Genomic DNA, 17618 nt, shown 5'->3' on the forward strand with positions numbered 1-17618 from the left:
CCGGACGTTTCCGTTTTTGGAAAGAGTCTCTGCTGAGAACCAGCGCCGTGAGATGCTGAGTCTCTGGGAAAGCACAGATGCCCAGTGCTGTTGTGCCTGTGGAAAGGCTGCACGGGGACGGTGAAGACCAGCAAGAGGTTTCAGGGCTGGCTCCTTCCTTGTGGGAGAAAGAGCCGGACGTTTGATTTTTGGAAAAAGGCTCTGCCGAGAACGAGCGCCATGAGATGTACCGACTATGGGAAAGCAGAGAAGTCCAGTTCTGTTATGCCTGTGGATAGGGTGCACGGGAACGGTGAAGACCAGCAAGAGCTTTCAGGGGTCGCCCCTTCCTTGTGGGAGAAAGAGCCGGACGTTTGCTTTTTCGGAAAGAGGCTCTGCCGAGAAAAAGCACCGTGAGATGCTGAGTCTCTGGGAAAGCACAGATGCCCAGTGCTGTTGTGCCTGTGGATAGGCTGCACGGGGACTGTGAAGACCAGCAAGAGCTTTCAGGGCTGGCCCCTTCCTTGTGGGAGAAAGAGCCGGACGTTTGGTTTTTCGGAAACAGGCTCTGGCGAGAACCAGCGCCGTGAGATGCTGAGTCTCTGGGAAAGCACAGATGCCCAGTGCTGTTGTGCCTGTGGATAGGCTGCACGGGGATGGTGAAGACCAGCAAGAGCTTTCAGGGCTTACCCCTTCCTTGTGGGAGAAAGAGCCGGACGTTTCCCTTTTTGGAAAGAGTCTCTGCTGAGAACCAGCGCCGTGAGATGCTGAGTCTCTGGGAAAGCACAGATGCCCAGTGCTGTTGTGCCTGTGGAAAGGCTGCACGGGGACGGTGAAGACCAGCAAGAGGTTTCAGGGCTGGCTCCTTCCTTGTGGGAGAAAGAGCCGGACGTTTGATTTTTGGAAAAAGGCTCTGCCGAGAACGAGCGCCATGAGATGTACCGACTATGCGAAAGCAGAGAAGTCCAGTTCTGTTATGCCTGTGGATAGGGTGCACGGGAACGGTGAAGACCAGCAAGAGCTTTCAGGGGTCGCCCCTTCCTTGTGGGAGAAAGAGCCGGACGTTTGCTTTTTCGGAAAGAGGCTCTGCCGAGAAAAAGCACCGTGAGATGCTGAGTCTCTGGGAAAGCACAGATGCCCAGTGCTGTTGTGCCTGTGGATAGGCTGCACGGGGACTGTGAAGACCAGCAAGAGCTTTCAGGGCTGGCCCCTTCCTTGTGGGAGAAAGAGCCGGACGTTTGGTTTTTCGGAAACAGGCTCTGGCGAGAACCAGCGCCGTGAGATGCTGAGTCTCTGGGAAAGCACAGATGCCCAGTGCTGTTGTGCCTGTGGATAGGCTGCACGGGGTTGGTGAAGACCAGCAAGAGCTTTCAGGGCTGGCCCCTTCCTTGTGGGAGAAGGAGCCGGACGTTTCCCTTTTTGGAAAGAGTCTCTGCCGAGAACCAGCGCCGTGAGATGTACCGACTATGGGAAAGCAGAGAAGTCCAGTTTTGTTGTGCCTGTGGATAGGGTGCACGGGAACGGTGAAGACCAGCAAGAGCTTTCAGGGCTTACCCCTTCCTTATGGAAGAAGGATCCGGACGTTTGCCTTTTCAGAAAAAGGCTCTGCCGAGAACGAGCGCCGTGAGATGTACCGACTGTGAGAAAGCAGAGAAGCCCAGTGCTGTTGTGCCTGTGGATAGGGTGCACGGGAACGGTGAAGACCACCAAGAGCTTTCAGGGCTGGCCCGTTCCTTGTGGGAGAAAGAGCCGGACGTTTGCTTTTTCGGAAAGAGGTTCTGAAGAGAATGAGTGCCTTGAGATGTATGGTCTGTGGAAAAGCAGAAAAGCCCAGTGTTGTTGTGCCTGTGGATAGGGTGCACGGTGACGGTTAAGAGCAGCAAGATTTTTCAAGGCTGGCCCCTTCCTTGTGGGAGAAGGAGCCGGACGTTTGCCTTTTCGGAAATAGGCTCTGCTGAGAACGAGCACTGTGAGATGCTGAGTCTCTGGGAAAGCACAGATGCCCAGTGCTGTTGTGCCTGTGGATAGGCTGCACGGGGACTGTGAAGACCAGCAAGAGCTTTCAGGGCTGGTCCCTTCCTTGTGGGAGAAAGAGCCGCACGTTTGCTTTTTGGAAAAAGGCTCTGCCGAGAACGAGCGCCGTGAGATGCTGAGTCTCTGGGAAAGCACAGATGCCCAGTGCTGTTGTGCCTGTGGATAGGGTGCACGGGAACTGTGAAGAGCAGCAAGAGCTTTCAGGGTTCGCCCCTTCCTTGTGGGAGAAAGAGCCGGAAGTTTGATTTTTCGGAAAGACGCTCTGCGGAGAACAAGCACCGTGAGATGCTGAGTCTCTGGGAAAGCACAGATGCCCAGTGCTGTTGTGCCTGTGGATAGGCTGCACGGGGATGGTGAAGACCAGCAAGAGCTTTCAGGGCTTACCACTTCCTTGTTGGAGAAAGAGCCGGATGTTTGCTTTTTCGGAAATAGGCTCTGCCGAGAACGAGCTCCGTGAGATGCTGAGTCTCTGGGAAAGCACAGATGCCCAGTGCTGTTGTGCCTGTGGATAGGCTGCACGGGGTTGGTGAAGACCAGCAAGAGCTTTCAGGGCTGGCCCCTTCCTTGTGGGAGAAGGAGCCGGACGTTTCCCTTTTTGGAAAGAGTCTCTGCCGAGAACCAGCGCCGTGAGATGTACCGACTATGGGAAAGCAGAGAAGTCCAGTTTTGTTGTGCCTGTGGATAGGGTGCACGGGAACGGTGAAGACCAGCAAGAGCTTTCAGGGCTTACCCCTTCCTTATGGAAGAAGGAGCCGGACGTTTGCCTTTTCAGAAAAAGGCTCTGCCGAAAACGAGCGCCGTGAGATGTACCGACTGTGAGAAAGCAGAGAAGCCCAGTGCTGTTGTGCCTGTGGATAGGCTGCACGGGAATGTGAAGACCAGCAAGAGCTTTCAGGGCTTACCCATTCCTTGTGGGAGAAAGAGCCGGACGTTTGCTTTTTCGGAAATAGGCTCTGCCGAGAACGAGCACCGTGAGATGCTGAGTCTCTGGGAAAGCACAGATGCCCAGTGCTGTTGTGCCTGTGGATAGGGTGCACGGGAACGGTAAAGACCAGCAAGAGCTTTCAGGGCTGGCTCCTTCCTTGTGGGAGAAGGAGCCGGACATTTGCCTTTACGGAAAGAGGTTCTGAAGAGAATGAGTGCCTTGAGATGTATGGTCTGTGGAAAAGCAGAGAAGCCCTGTGTTGTTGTGCCTGTGGATAGGGTGCACGGGAACGGTGAAGAGCAGCAAGAGCTTTCAGGGGTCGCCCCTTCCTTATGGAAGAAGGAGCCGGACGTTTGCCTTTTCGGAAAGAGGTTCTTCCGAGAACGAGCGCCGTGAGATGTACCATCTGTGAGAAAGCAGAGAAGCCCAGTGCTGTTGTGCCTGTGGATAGGCTGCACGGGAATGTGAAGACCAGCAAGAGCTTTCAGGGCTTACCCCTTCATTGTGGGAGAAAGAGCCGGACGTTGGCTTTTTCGAAATAGGCTCTGCCGAGAACGAGCACCGTGAGATGCTGAGTCTCTGGGAAAGCACAGATGCCCAGTGCTGTTGTGCCTGTGGATAGGCTGCACGGGAACGGTGTAGAGCAGCAAGAGCTTTCAGGGCTGGCCCCTTCCTTGTGGGAGAAGGAGCCGGACATTTCCCTTTTTGGAAAGAGTCTCTGCCGAGAACCAGCGCCGTGAGATGCTGAGTCTCTGGGAAAGCACATATGCCCAGTGCTGTTGTGCCTGTGGATAGGGTGCACGGGGATGGTGAAGACCAGCAAGAGGTTTCAGGGCTGGCTCCTTCCTTGTGGGAGAAAGAGCCGGACGTTTGCTCTTTCGGAAAGAGGCTCTGCCGAGAACGAGCGCCGTGAGATGTATCGACTATGGGAAAGCAGAGAAGTCCAGTTGTGTTGTGCCTGTGGATATAGTGCACGGGAACGGTGAAGACCAGCAAGAGCTTTCAGGGGTCGCCCCTTCCTTATGGAAGAAGGAGCCGGACGTTTGCGTTTTCAGAAAAAGGCTCTGCCGAGAACGAGCGCCGTGAGATGTACCGACTGTGAGAAAGCAGAGAAGCCCAGTGCTGTTGTGCCTGTGGATAGGCTGCACGGGGACTGTGAAGACCAGCAAGAGCTTTCAGGGCTGGCCCCTTCCTTGTGGGAGAAAGAGCCGGACGTTGGCTTTTTCGAAATAGGCTCTGCCGAGAACGAGCACCGTGAGATGCTGAGTCTCTGGGAAAGCACAGATGCCCAGAGCTGTTGTGCCTGTGGATAGGCTGCACGGGGATGGTGAAGACCAGCAAGAGCTTTCAGGGCTTACCCCTTCCTTGTGGGAGAAAGAGCCGGACGTTTGCTTTTTCGGAAAGAGGCTCTGCCGAGCACGAGCACCGTGAGATGCTGAGTCTCTGGGAAAGCACAGATGCCCAGTGCTGTTGTGCCTGTGGATAGGCTGCACGGGGACGGTGAAGACCGGCAAGAGGTTTCAGGGCTGGCTCCTTCCTTGTGGGAGAAAGAGCCGGACGTTTGCTTTTTCGGAAAGAGGCTCTGCCGAGAACGAGCGCCGTGAGATGTATCGACTATGGGAAAGCAGAGAAGTCCAGTTGTGTTGTGCCTGTGGATAGGGTGCACGGGAATGGTGAAGACCAGCAAGAACTTTCAGTGGTAGCCCCTTCCTTGTGGGAGAAGGAGCCGGACGTTTGCCTTTTCGGAAAGAGGTTCTTCCGAGAACCAGCGCCGTGAGATGCTGAGTCTCTGGGAAAGCACAGATGCCCAGTGCTGTTGTGCCTGTGGATAGGCTGCACGTGGACGGTGAAGACCAGCAAGAGGTTTCAGGGCTGGCTCCTTCCTTGTGGGAGAAAGAGGCGTACGTTTGCTTTTTGGAAAAAGGCTCTGCCGAGAACGAGCGCCGTGAGATGTACCGACTGTGAGAAAGCAGAGAAGCCCAGTGCTGTTGTGCCTGTGGATAGGGTTCACGGGGACTGTGAAGACCAGCAAGAGCTTTCAGGGGTTGCCCCTTCCTTGTGGGAGAATGAGCCGGACGTTTGATTTTTGGGAAAGAGGCTCTGCCGAGAACAAGCACCGTGAGATGCTGAGTCTCTGGGAAAGCACAGATGCCCAGTGCAGTTGTGCCTGTGCATAGGCTGCACGGGGATGGTGAAGACCAGCAAGAGCTTTCAGGTCTTACCCCTTCCTTGTGGGAGAAGGAGCCGGACATTTGCCTTTACGGAAAGAGGTTCTGAAGAGAATGAGTGCCTTGAGATGTATCGTTTGTGGAAAAGCAGAGAAGCCCAGTGTTGTTGTGCCTGTGGATAGGGTGCACAGGGACGGTTAAGAGCAGCAAGATTTTTCAAGGCTGGGCCCTTCCTTGTGGGAGAAGGAGCCGGACGTTTTCCTTTTTGGAAAGAGGTTCTTCCGAGAACCAGCGCCGTGAGATACTGAGACTCTGGGAAAGCACAGATGCCCAGTGCTTTTGTGCCTGTGGATAGGCTGCACGGGAACGGTTTAGACCAGCAAGAGCTTTCAGGGCTGGCCCATTCCTTATGGGAGAAGGAGCCGGACGTTTCCCTTTTTGGAAAGAGTCTCTGCCGAGAACCAGCGCCGTGAGATGCTGAGTCTCTGGGAAAGCACAGATGCCCAGTGCTGTTGTGCCTGTGGATAGGCTGCACGGGGACGGTGAAGACCAGCAAGTGCTTTCAGGGCTGGCTCCTTCCTTGTGGGAGAAAGAGGCGGACGTTTGCTTTTTGGAAAAAGGCTCTGCCGAGAACCAGCGCCGTGAGATGTACCGACTATGGGAAAGCAGAGAAGTCCAGTTCTGTTGTGCCTGTGGATAGGGTGCACGGTAAAGGTGAAGACCAGCAATAGCTTTCAGGGGTCGCCCCTTCCTTATGGAAGAAGGAGCCGGACGTTTGCCTTTTCAGAAAAAGGCTCTGCCGAGAACGAGCGCCGTGAGATGTACCGACTGTGAGAAAGCAGAGAAGCCCAGTGCTGTTGTGCCTGTGGATAGGCTGCACGGGGACTGTGAAGACCAGCAAGAGCTTTCAGGGCTGGCCCCTTCCTTGTGGGAGAAGGAGCCGGACGTTTCCCTTTTTGGAAAGAGTCTCTGCCGAGAACCAGCGCCGTGAGATGCTGAGTCTCTGGGAAAGCACAGATGCCCAGTGCTGTTGTGCCTGTGGATAGGCTGCACGGGGACGGTGAAGACCAGCAAGAGGTTTCAGGGCTGGCTCCTTCCTTGTGGGAGAAAGAGGCGGACTTTTGCTTTTTGGAAAAAGGCTCTGCCGAGAACGAGCGCCGTGAGATGTACCGACTATGGGAAAGCACAGATGCCCAGTGCTGTTGTGCCTGTGGATAGGCTGCACAGGGATGGTGAAGACCAGCAAGAGAGCCGGATGTTTGCTTTTTCGGAAATAGGCTCTGCTGAGAACGAGCACCGTGAGATGCTGAGTCTCTGGGAAAGCACAGATGCCCAGTGCTGTTGTGCCTGTGGATAGGGTGCAAGGGGATGGTGAAGACCAGCAAGAGCTTTCAGGGGTCGCCCCTTCCTTATGGAAGAAGGAGCCGGACGTTTGCCTTTTCGGAAAGAGGTTCTTCCGAGAACGAGCGCCGTGAGATGTACCATCTGTGAGAAAGCAGAGAAGCCCAGTGCTGTTGTGCCTGTGGATAGGCTGCACGGGTACTGTGAAGACCAGCAAGAGCTTTCAGGGCTGGCCCCTTCTCTGTGGGAGAAAGAGCCGGACGTTTGCTTTTTCGGAAATAGGCTCTGCCGAGAACAAGCACCGTGAGATGCTGAGTCTCTGGGAAAGCAGAGATGCCCAGTGCTGTTGTGCCTGTGGATAGGGTGCACGGGAACGGTGTAGAGCAGCAAGAGCTTTCAGGGCTGGCCCCTTCCTTGTGGGAGAATGAGCCGGACATGTGCCTTTACGAAAAGAGGTTCTTCCGATAACCAGCGCCGTGAGATGCTGAGTCTCTGGGAAAGCACAGATGCCCAGTGCTGTTGTGCCTGTGGATAGGCTGCACGGGGATGGTGAAGACCAGCAAGAGCTTTCAGGGCTTACCCCTTCCTTGTGGGAGAAAGAGCCGGACGTTTCCGTTTTTGGAAAGAGTCTCTGCTGAGAACCAGCGCCGTGAGATGCTGAGTCTCTGGGAAAGCACAGATGCCCAGTGCTGTTGTGCCTGTGGAAAGGCTGCACGGGGACGGTGAAGACCAGCAAGAGGTTTCAGGGCTGGCTCCTTCCTTGTGGGAGAAAGAGCCGGACGTTTGATTTTTGGAAAAAGGCTCTGCCGAGAACGAGCGCCATGAGATGTACCGACTATGGGAAAGCAGAGAAGTCCAGTTCTGTTATGCCTGTGGATAGGGTGCACGGGAACGGTGAAGACCAGCAAGAGCTTTCAGGGGTCGCCCCTTCCTTGTGGGAGAAAGAGCCGGACGTTTGCTTTTTCGGAAAGAGGCTCTGCCGAGAAAAAGCACCGTGAGATGCTGAGTCTCTGGGAAAGCACAGATGCCCAGTGCTGTTGTGCCTGTGGATAGGCTGCACGGGGACTGTGAAGACCAGCAAGAGCTTTCAGGGCTGGCCCCTTCCTTGTGGGAGAAAGAGCCGGACGTTTGGTTTTTCGGAAACAGGCTCTGGCGAGAACCAGCGCCGTGAGATGCTGAGTCTCTGGGAAAGCACAGATGCCCAGTGCTGTTGTGCCTGTGGATAGGCTGCACGGGGATGGTGAAGACCAGCAAGAGCTTTCAGGGCTTACCCCTTCCTTGTGGGAGAAAGAGCCGGACGTTTCCCTTTTTGGAAAGAGTCTCTGCTGAGAACCAGCGCCGTGAGATGCTGAGTCTCTGGGAAAGCACAGATGCCCAGTGCTGTTGTGCCTGTGGAAAGGCTGCACGGGGACGGTGAAGACCAGCAAGAGGTTTCAGGGCTGGCTCCTTCCTTGTGGGAGAAAGAGCCGGACGTTTGATTTTTGGAAAAAGGCTCTGCCGAGAACGAGCGCCATGAGATGTACCGACTATGCGAAAGCAGAGAAGTCCAGTTCTGTTATGCCTGTGGATAGGGTGCACGGGAACGGTGAAGACCAGCAAGAGCTTTCAGGGGTCGCCCCTTCCTTGTGGGAGAAAGAGCCGGACGTTTGCTTTTTCGGAAAGAGGCTCTGCCGAGAACGAGCGCCGTGAGATGTACCGACTGTGAGAAAGCAGAGAAGCCCAGTGCTGTTGTGCCTGTGGATAGGGTGCACGGGAACGGTGAAGACCACCAAGAGCTTTCAGGGCTGGCCCGTTCCTTGTGGGAGAAAGAGCCGGACGTTTGCTTTTTCGGAAAGAGGTTCTGAAGAGAATGAGTGCCTTGAGATGTATGGTCTGTGGAAAAGCAGAAAAGCCCAGTGTTGTTGTGCCTGTGGATAGGGTGCACGGTGACGGTTAAGAGCAGCAAGATTTTTCAAGGCTGGCCCCTTCCTTGTGGGAGAAGGAGCCGGACGTTTGCCTTTTCGGAAATAGGCTCTGCTGAGAACGAGCACTGTGAGATGCTGAGTCTCTGGGAAAGCACAGATGCCCAGTGCTGTTGTGCCTGTGGATAGGCTGCACGGGGACTGTGAAGACCAGCAAGAGCTTTCAGGGCTGGTCCCTTCCTTGTGGGAGAAAGAGCCGCACGTTTGCTTTTTGGAAAAAGGCTCTGCCGAGAACGAGCGCCGTGAGATGCTGAGTCTCTGGGAAAGCACAGATGCCCAGTGCTGTTGTGCCTGTGGATAGGGTGCACGGGAACGGTGAAGAGCAGCAAGAGCTTTCAGGGTTCGCCCATTCCTTGTGGGAGAAAGAGCCGGAAGTTTGATTTTTCGGAAAGACGCTCTGCGGAGAACAAGCACCGTGAGATGCTGAGTCTCTGGGAAAGCACAGATGCCCAGTGCTGTTGTGCCTGTGGATAGGCTGCACGGGGATGGTGAAGACCAGCAAGAGCTTTCAGGGCTTACCACTTCCTTGTTGGAGAAAGAGCCGGATGTTTGCTTTTTCGGAAATAGGCTCTGCCGAGAACGAGCTCCGTGAGATGCTGAGTCTCTGGGAAAGCACAGATGCCCAGTGCTGTTGTGCCTGTGGATAGGCTGCACGGGGTTGGTGAAGACCAGCAAGAGCTTTCAGGGCTGGCCCCTTCCTTGTGGGAGAAGGAGCCGGACGTTTCCCTTTTTGGAAAGAGTCTCTGCCGAGAACCAGCGCCGTGAGATGTACCGACTATGGGAAAGCAGAGAAGTCCAGTTTTGTTGTGCCTGTGGATAGGGTGCACGGGAACGGTGAAGACCAGCAAGAGCTTTCAGGGCTTACCCCTTCCTTATGGAAGAAGGAGCCGGACGTTTGCCTTTTCAGAAAAAGGCTCTGCCGAAAACGAGCGCCGTGAGATGTACCGACTGTGAGAAAGCAGAGAAGCCCAGTGCTGTTGTGCCTGTGGATAGGCTGCACGGGAATGTGAAGACCAGCAAGAGCTTTCAGGGCTTACCCATTCCTTGTGGGAGAAAGAGCCGGACGTTTGCTTTTTCGGAAATAGGCTCTGCCGAGAACGAGCACCGTGAGATGCTGAGTCTCTGGGAAAGCACAGATGCCCAGTGCTGTTGTGCCTGTGGATAGGGTGCACGGGAACGGTAAAGACCAGCAAGAGCTTTCAGGGCTGGCTCCTTCCTTGTGGGAGAAGGAGCCGGACATTTGCCTTTACGGAAAGAGGTTCTGAAGAGAATGAGTGCCTTGAGATGTATGGTCTGTGGAAAAGCAGAGAAGCCCTGTGTTGTTGTGCCTGTGGATAGGGTGCACGGGAACGGTGAAGAGCAGCAAGAGCTTTCAGGGGTCGCCCCTTCCTTATGGAAGAAGGAGCCGGACGTTTGCCTTTTCGGAAAGAGGTTCTTCCGAGAACGAGCGCCGTGAGATGTACCATCTGTGAGAAAGCAGAGAAGCCCAGTGCTGTTGTGCCTGTGGATAGGCTGCACGGGAATGTGAAGACCAGCAAGAGCTTTCAGGGCTTACCCCTTCATTGTGGGAGAAAGAGCCGGACGTTGGCTTTTTCGAAATAGGCTCTGCCGAGAACGAGCACCGTGAGATGCTGAGTCTCTGGGAAAGCACAGATGCCCAGTGCTGTTGTGCCTGTGGATAGGCTGCACGGGAACGGTGTAGAGCAGCAAGAGCTTTCAGGGCTGGCCCCTTCCTTGTGGGAGAAGGAGCCGGACATTTCCCTTTTTGGAAAGAGTCTCTGCCGAGAACCAGCGCCGTGAGATGCTGAGTCTCTGGGAAAGCACATATGCCCAGTGCTGTTGTGCCTGTGGATAGGGTGCACGGGGATGGTGAAGACCAGCAAGAGGTTTCAGGGCTGGCTCCTTCCTTGTGGGAGAAAGAGCCGGACGTTTGCTCTTTCGGAAAGAGGCTCTGCCGAGAACGAGCGCCGTGAGATGTATCGACTATGGGAAAGCAGAGAAGTCCAGTTGTGTTGTGCCTGTGGATATAGTGCACGGGAACGGTGAAGACCAGCAAGAGCTTTCAGGGGTCGCCCCTTCCTTATGGAAGAAGGAGCCGGACGTTTGCGTTTTCAGAAAAAGGCTCTGCCGAGAACGAGCGCCGTGAGATGTACCGACTGTGAGAAAGCAGAGAAGCCCAGTGCTGTTGTGCCTGTGGATAGGCTGCACGGGGACTGTGAAGACCAGCAAGAGCTTTCAGGGCTGGCCCCTTCCTTGTGGGAGAAAGAGCCGGACGTTGGCTTTTTCGAAATAGGCTCTGCCGAGAACGAGCACCGTGAGATGCTGAGTCTCTGGGAAAGCACAGATGCCCAGAGCTGTTGTGCCTGTGGATAGGCTGCACGGGGATGGTGAAGACCAGCAAGAGCTTTCAGGGCTTACCCCTTCCTTGTGGGAGAAAGAGCCGGACGTTTGCTTTTTCGGAAAGAGGCTCTGCCGAGCACGAGCACCGTGAGATGCTGAGTCTCTGGGAAAGCACAGATGCCCAGTGCTGTTGTGCCTGTGGATAGGGTGCACGGGGACTGTGTAGAGCAGCAAGATTTTTCAAGGCTGGCCCCTTCCTTGTGGGAGAAGGAGCCGGACGTTTGCCTTTTTGTAAAGAGGTTCTTCGGAGAACCAGCGCCGTGAGATGCTGAGTCTCTGGGAAAGCACAGATGCCCAGTGCTGTTGTGCCTGTGGATAGGGTGCACGGGGACGGTGTAGAGCAGCAAGAGGTTTCAGGGCTGGCCCCTTCCTTATGGGAGAAAGAGCCGGATGTTTCCCTTTTTGGAAAGAGTCTCTGCCAAGAAACAGCGCCGTGAGATGCTGATTCTCTGGGAAAGCACAGATGCCCAGTGCTGTTGTGCCTGTGGATAGGCTGCACGGGGACGGTGAAGACCAGCAAGAGGTTTCAGGGCTGGCTCCTTCCTTGTGGGAGAAAGAGGCGGACGTTTGCTTTTTGGAAAAAGGCACTGCCGAGAACGAGCGCCGTGAGATGTACCGGCTATGGGAAAGCAGAGAAGTCCAGTTCTGTTGTGCCTGTGGATAGGGTGCACAGGAACGGTGAAGACCAGCAAGAGCTTTCAGGGTTCGCCCCTTCCTTATTGAAGAAGGAGCCGGACGTTTGCCTTTTCAGAAAAAGGCTCTGCCGAGAACGAGCGCCATGAGATGTACCATCTGTGAGAAAGCAGAGAAGCCCAGTGCTGTTGTGCCTGTGGATAGGCTGCACGGGGACTGTGAAGACCAGCAAGAGCTTTCAGGGCTGGCCCCTTCCTTGTGGGAGAAAGAGCCGGACGTTTGATTTTTCGGAAAAAGGCTCTGCCGAGAACAAGCACCGTGAGATGCTGAGTCTCTGGGAAAGCACAGATGCCCAGTGCTGTTGTGCCTGTAGATAGGCTGCACGGGGATGGTGAAGAGCAGCAAGAGCTTTCAGGGCTTACCCCTTCCTTGTGGGAGAAAGAGCCGGACGTTTGCTTTTTCGGAAATAGGCTCTGCCGAGAACAAGCACCGTGAGATGCTGAGTCTCTGGGAAAGCACAGATGCCCAGTGCTGTTGTGCCTGTCGATAGGGTGCACGGGGACGGTGTAGAGCAGCAAGAGCTTTCAGGGCTGGCACCTTCCTTGTGGGAGAAGGAGCCGGACGTTTCCCTTTTTGGAAAGAGTCTCTGCCGAGAACCAGCGCCGTGAGATGCTGAGTCTCTGGGAAAGCACAGATGCCCAGTGCTGTTGTGCCTGTGGATAGGCTGCACGGGGACGGTGAAGACCAGCAAGAGGTTTCAGGGCTGGCTCCTTCCTTGTGGGAGAAAGAGCCGGACGTTTGCTTTTTCGGAAAGAGGCTCTGCCGAGAACGAGCACCGTGAGATGCTGAGTCTCTGGGAAAGCACAGATGCCCAGTTCTGTTGTGCCTGTGGATAGGCTGCACGGGGATGGTGAAGACCAGCAAGAGCTTTCAGGGCTTACCCCTTCCTTGTGGGAGAAGGAGCCGGACGTTTGCTTTTTCGGAAAGAGGCTCTGCCGAGAACGAGTACCGTGAGATGCTGAGTCTCTGGGAAAGCACAGATGCCCAGTGCTGTTGTGCCTGTGGATAGGGTGCACGGGGACGGTGAAGACAGTAAGAGGGTTCAGGGCTGGCGTCTTCCTTGTGGGAGAAGGAGCCGGACATTTGCCTTTACGGAAAGAGGTTCTGAAGAGAATGAGTGCCTTGAGATGTATGGTCTGTGGAAAAGCAGAGAAGCCCAGTGTTGTTGTGCCTGTGGATAGGGTGCACAGGGACGGTTAAGAGCAGCAAGATTTTTCAAGGCTGGGCCCTTCCTTGTGGGAGAAGGAGCCGGACGTTTCCCTTTTTGGAAAGAGGTTCTTCCTAGAACCAGCGCCGTGAGATGCTGAGTCTCTGGGAAAGCACAGATGCCCAGTGCTTTTGTGCCTATGGATAGGCTGCACGGGGATGGTGAAGACCAGCAAGACCTTTCAGGGCTGGCCCATTCCTTATGGGAGAAGGAGCCGGACGTTTCCCTTTTTGGAAAGAGTCTCTGCCGAGAACCAGCGCCGTGAGATGCTGAGTCTCTGGGAAAGCACAGATGCCCAGTGCTGTTGTGCCTGTGGATAGGCTGCACGGGGACGGTGAAGACCAGCAAGAGGTTTCAGGGCTGGCTCCTTCCTTGTGGGAGAAAGAGCCGGACGTTTGCTTTTTGGAAAAAGGCTCTGCCGAGAACGAGCGCCGTGAGATGTACCGACTATGGGAAAGCAGAGAAGTCCAGTTCTGTTATGCCTGTGGATATGGTGCACGGGAACGGTGAAGACCAGCAAGAGCTTTCAGGGGTCGCCCCTTCCTTGTGGGAGAAAGAGCCGGACGTTTGCTTTTTCGGAAAGAGGCTCTGCCGAGAACAAGCACCGTGAGATGCTGAGTCTCTGGGAAAGCACAGATGCCCAGTGCTGTTGTGCCTGTGGATAGGCTGCACGGGGACTGTGAGGACCAGCAAGAGCTTTCAGGGGTCGCCCCTTCCTTGTGGGAGAAAGAGCCGGACGTTTGCTTTTTCGGAAAGAGGCTCTGCCGAGAACAAGCACCGTGAGATGCTGAGTCTCTGGGAAAGCACAGATGCCCAGTGCTGTTGTGCCTGTGGATAGGCTGCACGGGGACTGTGAAGAGCAGAAGAGCTTTCAGGGCTGGCCCCTTCCTTGTGGGAGATAGAGCCGGACGTTTGGTTTTTCGGAAACAGGCTCTGCCGAGAACAAGCACCGTGAGATGCTGAGTCTCTGGGAAAGCACAGATGCCCAGTGCTGTTGTGCCTGTGGATAGGCTGCACGGGGATGGTGAAGACCAGCAAGAGCTTTCAGGGCTGGCCCCTTCCTTGTGGGAGAAGGAGCCGGACATGTGCCTTTACGGAAAGAGGTTCTTCCGAGAACCAGCGCCGTGAGATGTACCATCTGTGAGAAAGCAGAGAAGCCCAGTGCTGTTGTGCCTGTGGATAGGCTGCACGGGTACTGTGAAGACCAGCAAGAGCTTTCAGGGCTGGCCCCTTCCTTGTGGGAGAAAGAGCCGGACGTTTGCTTTTTCGGAAATAGGCTCTGCCGAGAACAAGCACCGTGAGATTCTGAGTCTCTGGGAAAGCAGAGATGCCCAGTGCTGTTGTGCCTGTGGATAGGGTGCACGGGAACGGTGTAGAGCAGCAAGAGCTTTCAGGGCTGGCCCCTTCCTTGTGGGAGAAGGAGCCGGACATGTGCCTTTACGGAAAGAGGTTCTTCCGAGAACCAGCGCTGTGAGATGCTGAGTCTCTGGGAAAGCACAGATGCCCAGTGCTGTTGTGCCTGTGGATAGGCTGCACGGGGATGGTGAAGACCAGCAAGAGCTTTCAGGGCTTACCCCTTCCTTGTGGGAGAAAGAGCCGGATGTTTCCCTTTTTGGAAAGAGTCTCTGCCAAGAAACAGCGCCGTGAGATGCTGAGTCTCTGGGAAAGCACAGATGCCCAGTGCTGTTGTGCCTGTGGAAAGGCTGCACGGGGACGGTGAAGACCAGCAAGAGGTTTCAGGGCTGGCTCCTTCCTTGTGGGAGAAAGAGGCGGACGTTTGCTTTTTGGAAAAAGGCTCTGCCGAGAACGAGCGCCGTGAGATGTACCGACTATGGGAAAGCAGAGAAGTCCAGTTCTGTTATGCCTGTGGATAGGGTGCACGGGAACGGTGAAGACCAGCAAGAGCTTTCAGGGGTCGCCCCTTCCTTGTGGGAGAAAGAGCCGGACGTTTGCTTTTTCGGAAAGAGGCTCTGCCGAGAACAAGCACCGTGAGATGCTGAGTCTCTGGGAAAGCACAGATGCCCAGTGCTGTTGTGCCTGTGGATAGGCTGCACGGGGACGGTGAAGACCAGCAAGAGCTTTCAGGGCTGGCCCCTTCCTTGTGGGAGAAAGAGCCGGACGTTTGTTTTTTCGTAAGCAGGCTCTGCCGAGAACAAGCACCGTGAGATGCTGAGTCTCTGGGAAAGCACAGATGCCCAGTGCTGTTGTGCCTGTGGATAGGCTGCACGGGGATGGTGAAGACCAGCAAGAGCTTTCAGGGCTGGCCCCTTCCTTATGGAAGAAGGAGCCGGACGTTTGCCTTTTCGGAAAGAGGTTCTTCCGAGAACGAGCGCCGTGAGATGTACCATCTGTGAGAAAGCAGAGAAGCCCAGTGCTGTTGTGCCTGTGGATAGGCTGCACGGGTACTGTGAAGACCAGCAAGAGCTTTCAGGGCTGGCCCCTTCCTTGTGGGAGAAAGAGCCGGACGTTTGCTTTTTCGGAAATAGGCTCTGCCGAGAACAAGCACCGTGAGATTCTGAGTCTCTGGGAAAGCACAGATGCCCAGTGCTGTTGTGCCTGTGGATAGGGTGCACGGGAACGGTGTAGAGCAGCAAGAGCTTTCAGGGCTGGCCCCTTCCTTGTGGGAGAAGGAGCTGGACATGTGCCTTTACGGAAATAGGCTCTGCCGAGAACCAGCACCGTGAGATGCTGAGTCTCTGGGAAAGCACAGATGCCCAGTGCTGTTGTGCCTGTGGATAGGGTGCACGGGGAGGGTGTAGAGCAGCAAGAGCTTTCAGGTCTGGCCCCTTCCTTGTGGGAGAAGGAGCCGGACGTTTCCCTTTTTGGAAAGAGTCTCTGCCGAGAATCAGCGCCGTGAGATGTACCGACTATGGGAAAGCAGAGAAGTCCAGTTTTGTTGTGCCTTTGGATAGGGTGCACGGGAACGGTGAAGACCAGCAAGAGCTTTCAGGGCTTGCCCCTTCCTTATGGAAGAAGGTGCCGGACGTTTGCCTTTTCAGAAAAAGGCTCTGCCGAGAACGAGCGCCGTGAGATGTACCGACTGTGAGAAAGCAGAGAAGCCCAGTGCTTTTGTGCCTGTTCATAGGCTGCACGGGTTGGTGAAGACCAGCAAGAGCTTTCAGGGCTTACCCCTTCCTTGTGGGAGAAAGAGCCGGACGTTTGTTTTTCGGAAAGAGGCTCTGCCGAGAACGAGCACCGTGAGATGCTGAGTCTCAGGGAAAGCACAGATGCCCAGTGCTGTTGTGCCTGTGGATAGGCTGCACGGTGGATGGTGAAGACCAGCAAGAGCTTTCAGGGCTTACCCCTTCCTTGTGGGAGAAAGAGCCGGACGTTTCCCTTTTTGGAAAGAGTCTCTGCCGAGAACCAGCGCCGTGAGATGCTGATTCTCTGGGAAAGCACAGATGCCCAGTGCTGTTGTGCCTGTGGATAGGGTGCACGGGAACGGTGAAGACCAGCAAGAGCTTTCAGGGCTGGCCCCTTCCTTGTGGGAGTAGGAGCCGGACATTTGCCTTTACGGAGAGAGGTTCTGAAGAGAATGAGTGCCTTGAGATGTATGGTCTGTGGAAAAGCAGAGAAGCCCAGTGTTGTTGTGCCTGTGGATAGGGTGCACAGGGACGGTTAAGAGCAGCAAGACTTTTCAAGGCTGGCCCCTTCCTTGTGGGAGAAGGAGCCGGACGTTTGCCTTTTCGGAAAGAGGTTCTTCCGAGAACCAGCGCCGTGAGATACTGAGTCTCTGGGAAAGCACAGATGCTCAGTGCTGTTGTGCCTGTGGATAGGGTGCACGGGGACGGTGAAGACCAGCAAGAGCTTTCAGGGCTGGCCCCTTCCTTGTGGGAGAAAGAGCCGGACGTTTGCTTTTTCGGAAAGAGGCTCTGCCGAGAACGAGCACCGTGAGATGCTGAGTCTCTGGGAAAGCACAGATGCCCAGTGCTGTTGTGCCTGTGGATAGACTGCACAGGGACTGTGAAGACCAGCAAGAGCTTTCAGGGGTTACCCCTTCCTTGTGGGAGAAAGAGCCGGACGTTTGCTTCTTCGGAAAGAGGCTCTGCCGAGAATGAGCACAGTGAGATGTACCGACTGTGAGAAAGCAGAGAAGTCCAGTTTTGTTGTGCCTGTGGATAGGGTGCACGGGAATGGTGAAGACCAGCAAGAGTTTTCAGGGCTGGCCCCTTCCTTATGGAAGAAGGAGCCGGACGTTTGCCTTTTCAGAAAAAGGCTCTGCCGAGAACGAGCGCCGTGAGATGTACCGACTGTGAGAAAGCAGAGAAGCCCAGTGCTTTTGTGCCTGTTCATAGGCTGCACGGGTTGGTGAAGACCAGCAAGAGCTTTCAGGGCTTACCCCTTCCTTGTGGGAGAAAGAGCCAGACATTTGCTTTTTCGGAAAGAGTCTCTGCCGAGAACCAGCGCCGTGAGATGCTGATTCTCTGGGAAAGCACAGATGCCCAGTGCTGTTGTGCCTGTGGATAGGGTGCACGGGAACGGTGAAGAGCAGCAAGAGCTTTCAGGGGTCGCCCCTTCCTTATGGAAGAAGGAGCCGGACGTTTGCCTTTTCGGAAAGAGGTTCTTCCGAGAACCAGCGCCGTGAGATGTACCATCTGTGAGAAAGCAGAGAAGCCCAGTGCTGTTGTGCCTGTGGATAGGCTGCACGGGGACTGTGAAGACCAGCAAGAGCTTTCAGGGCTGGCCCCTTCCTTGTGGGAGAAAGAGCCCCACGTTTGCTTTTTGGAAAAAGGTTCTGCCGATCACGAGCTCCATGAGATGTACCGACTATGGGAAAGCAGAGAAGACCAGTTCTGTTGTGCCTGTGGATAGCCTGCACGGGGACATTGAAGACCAGCAGGAGCTTTCAGGGCTGGCTCCTTCCTTGTGGGAGAAAGAGCCGGACGTTTGATTTTTCGGAAAGAGGCTAT

The sequence above is a fragment of the Buteo buteo genome, chromosome 23 (genome assembly GCF_964188355.1).
Source record: "Buteo buteo chromosome 23, bButBut1.hap1.1, whole genome shotgun sequence".
Lineage (NCBI taxonomy): Eukaryota > Metazoa > Chordata > Aves > Accipitriformes > Accipitridae > Buteo > Buteo buteo.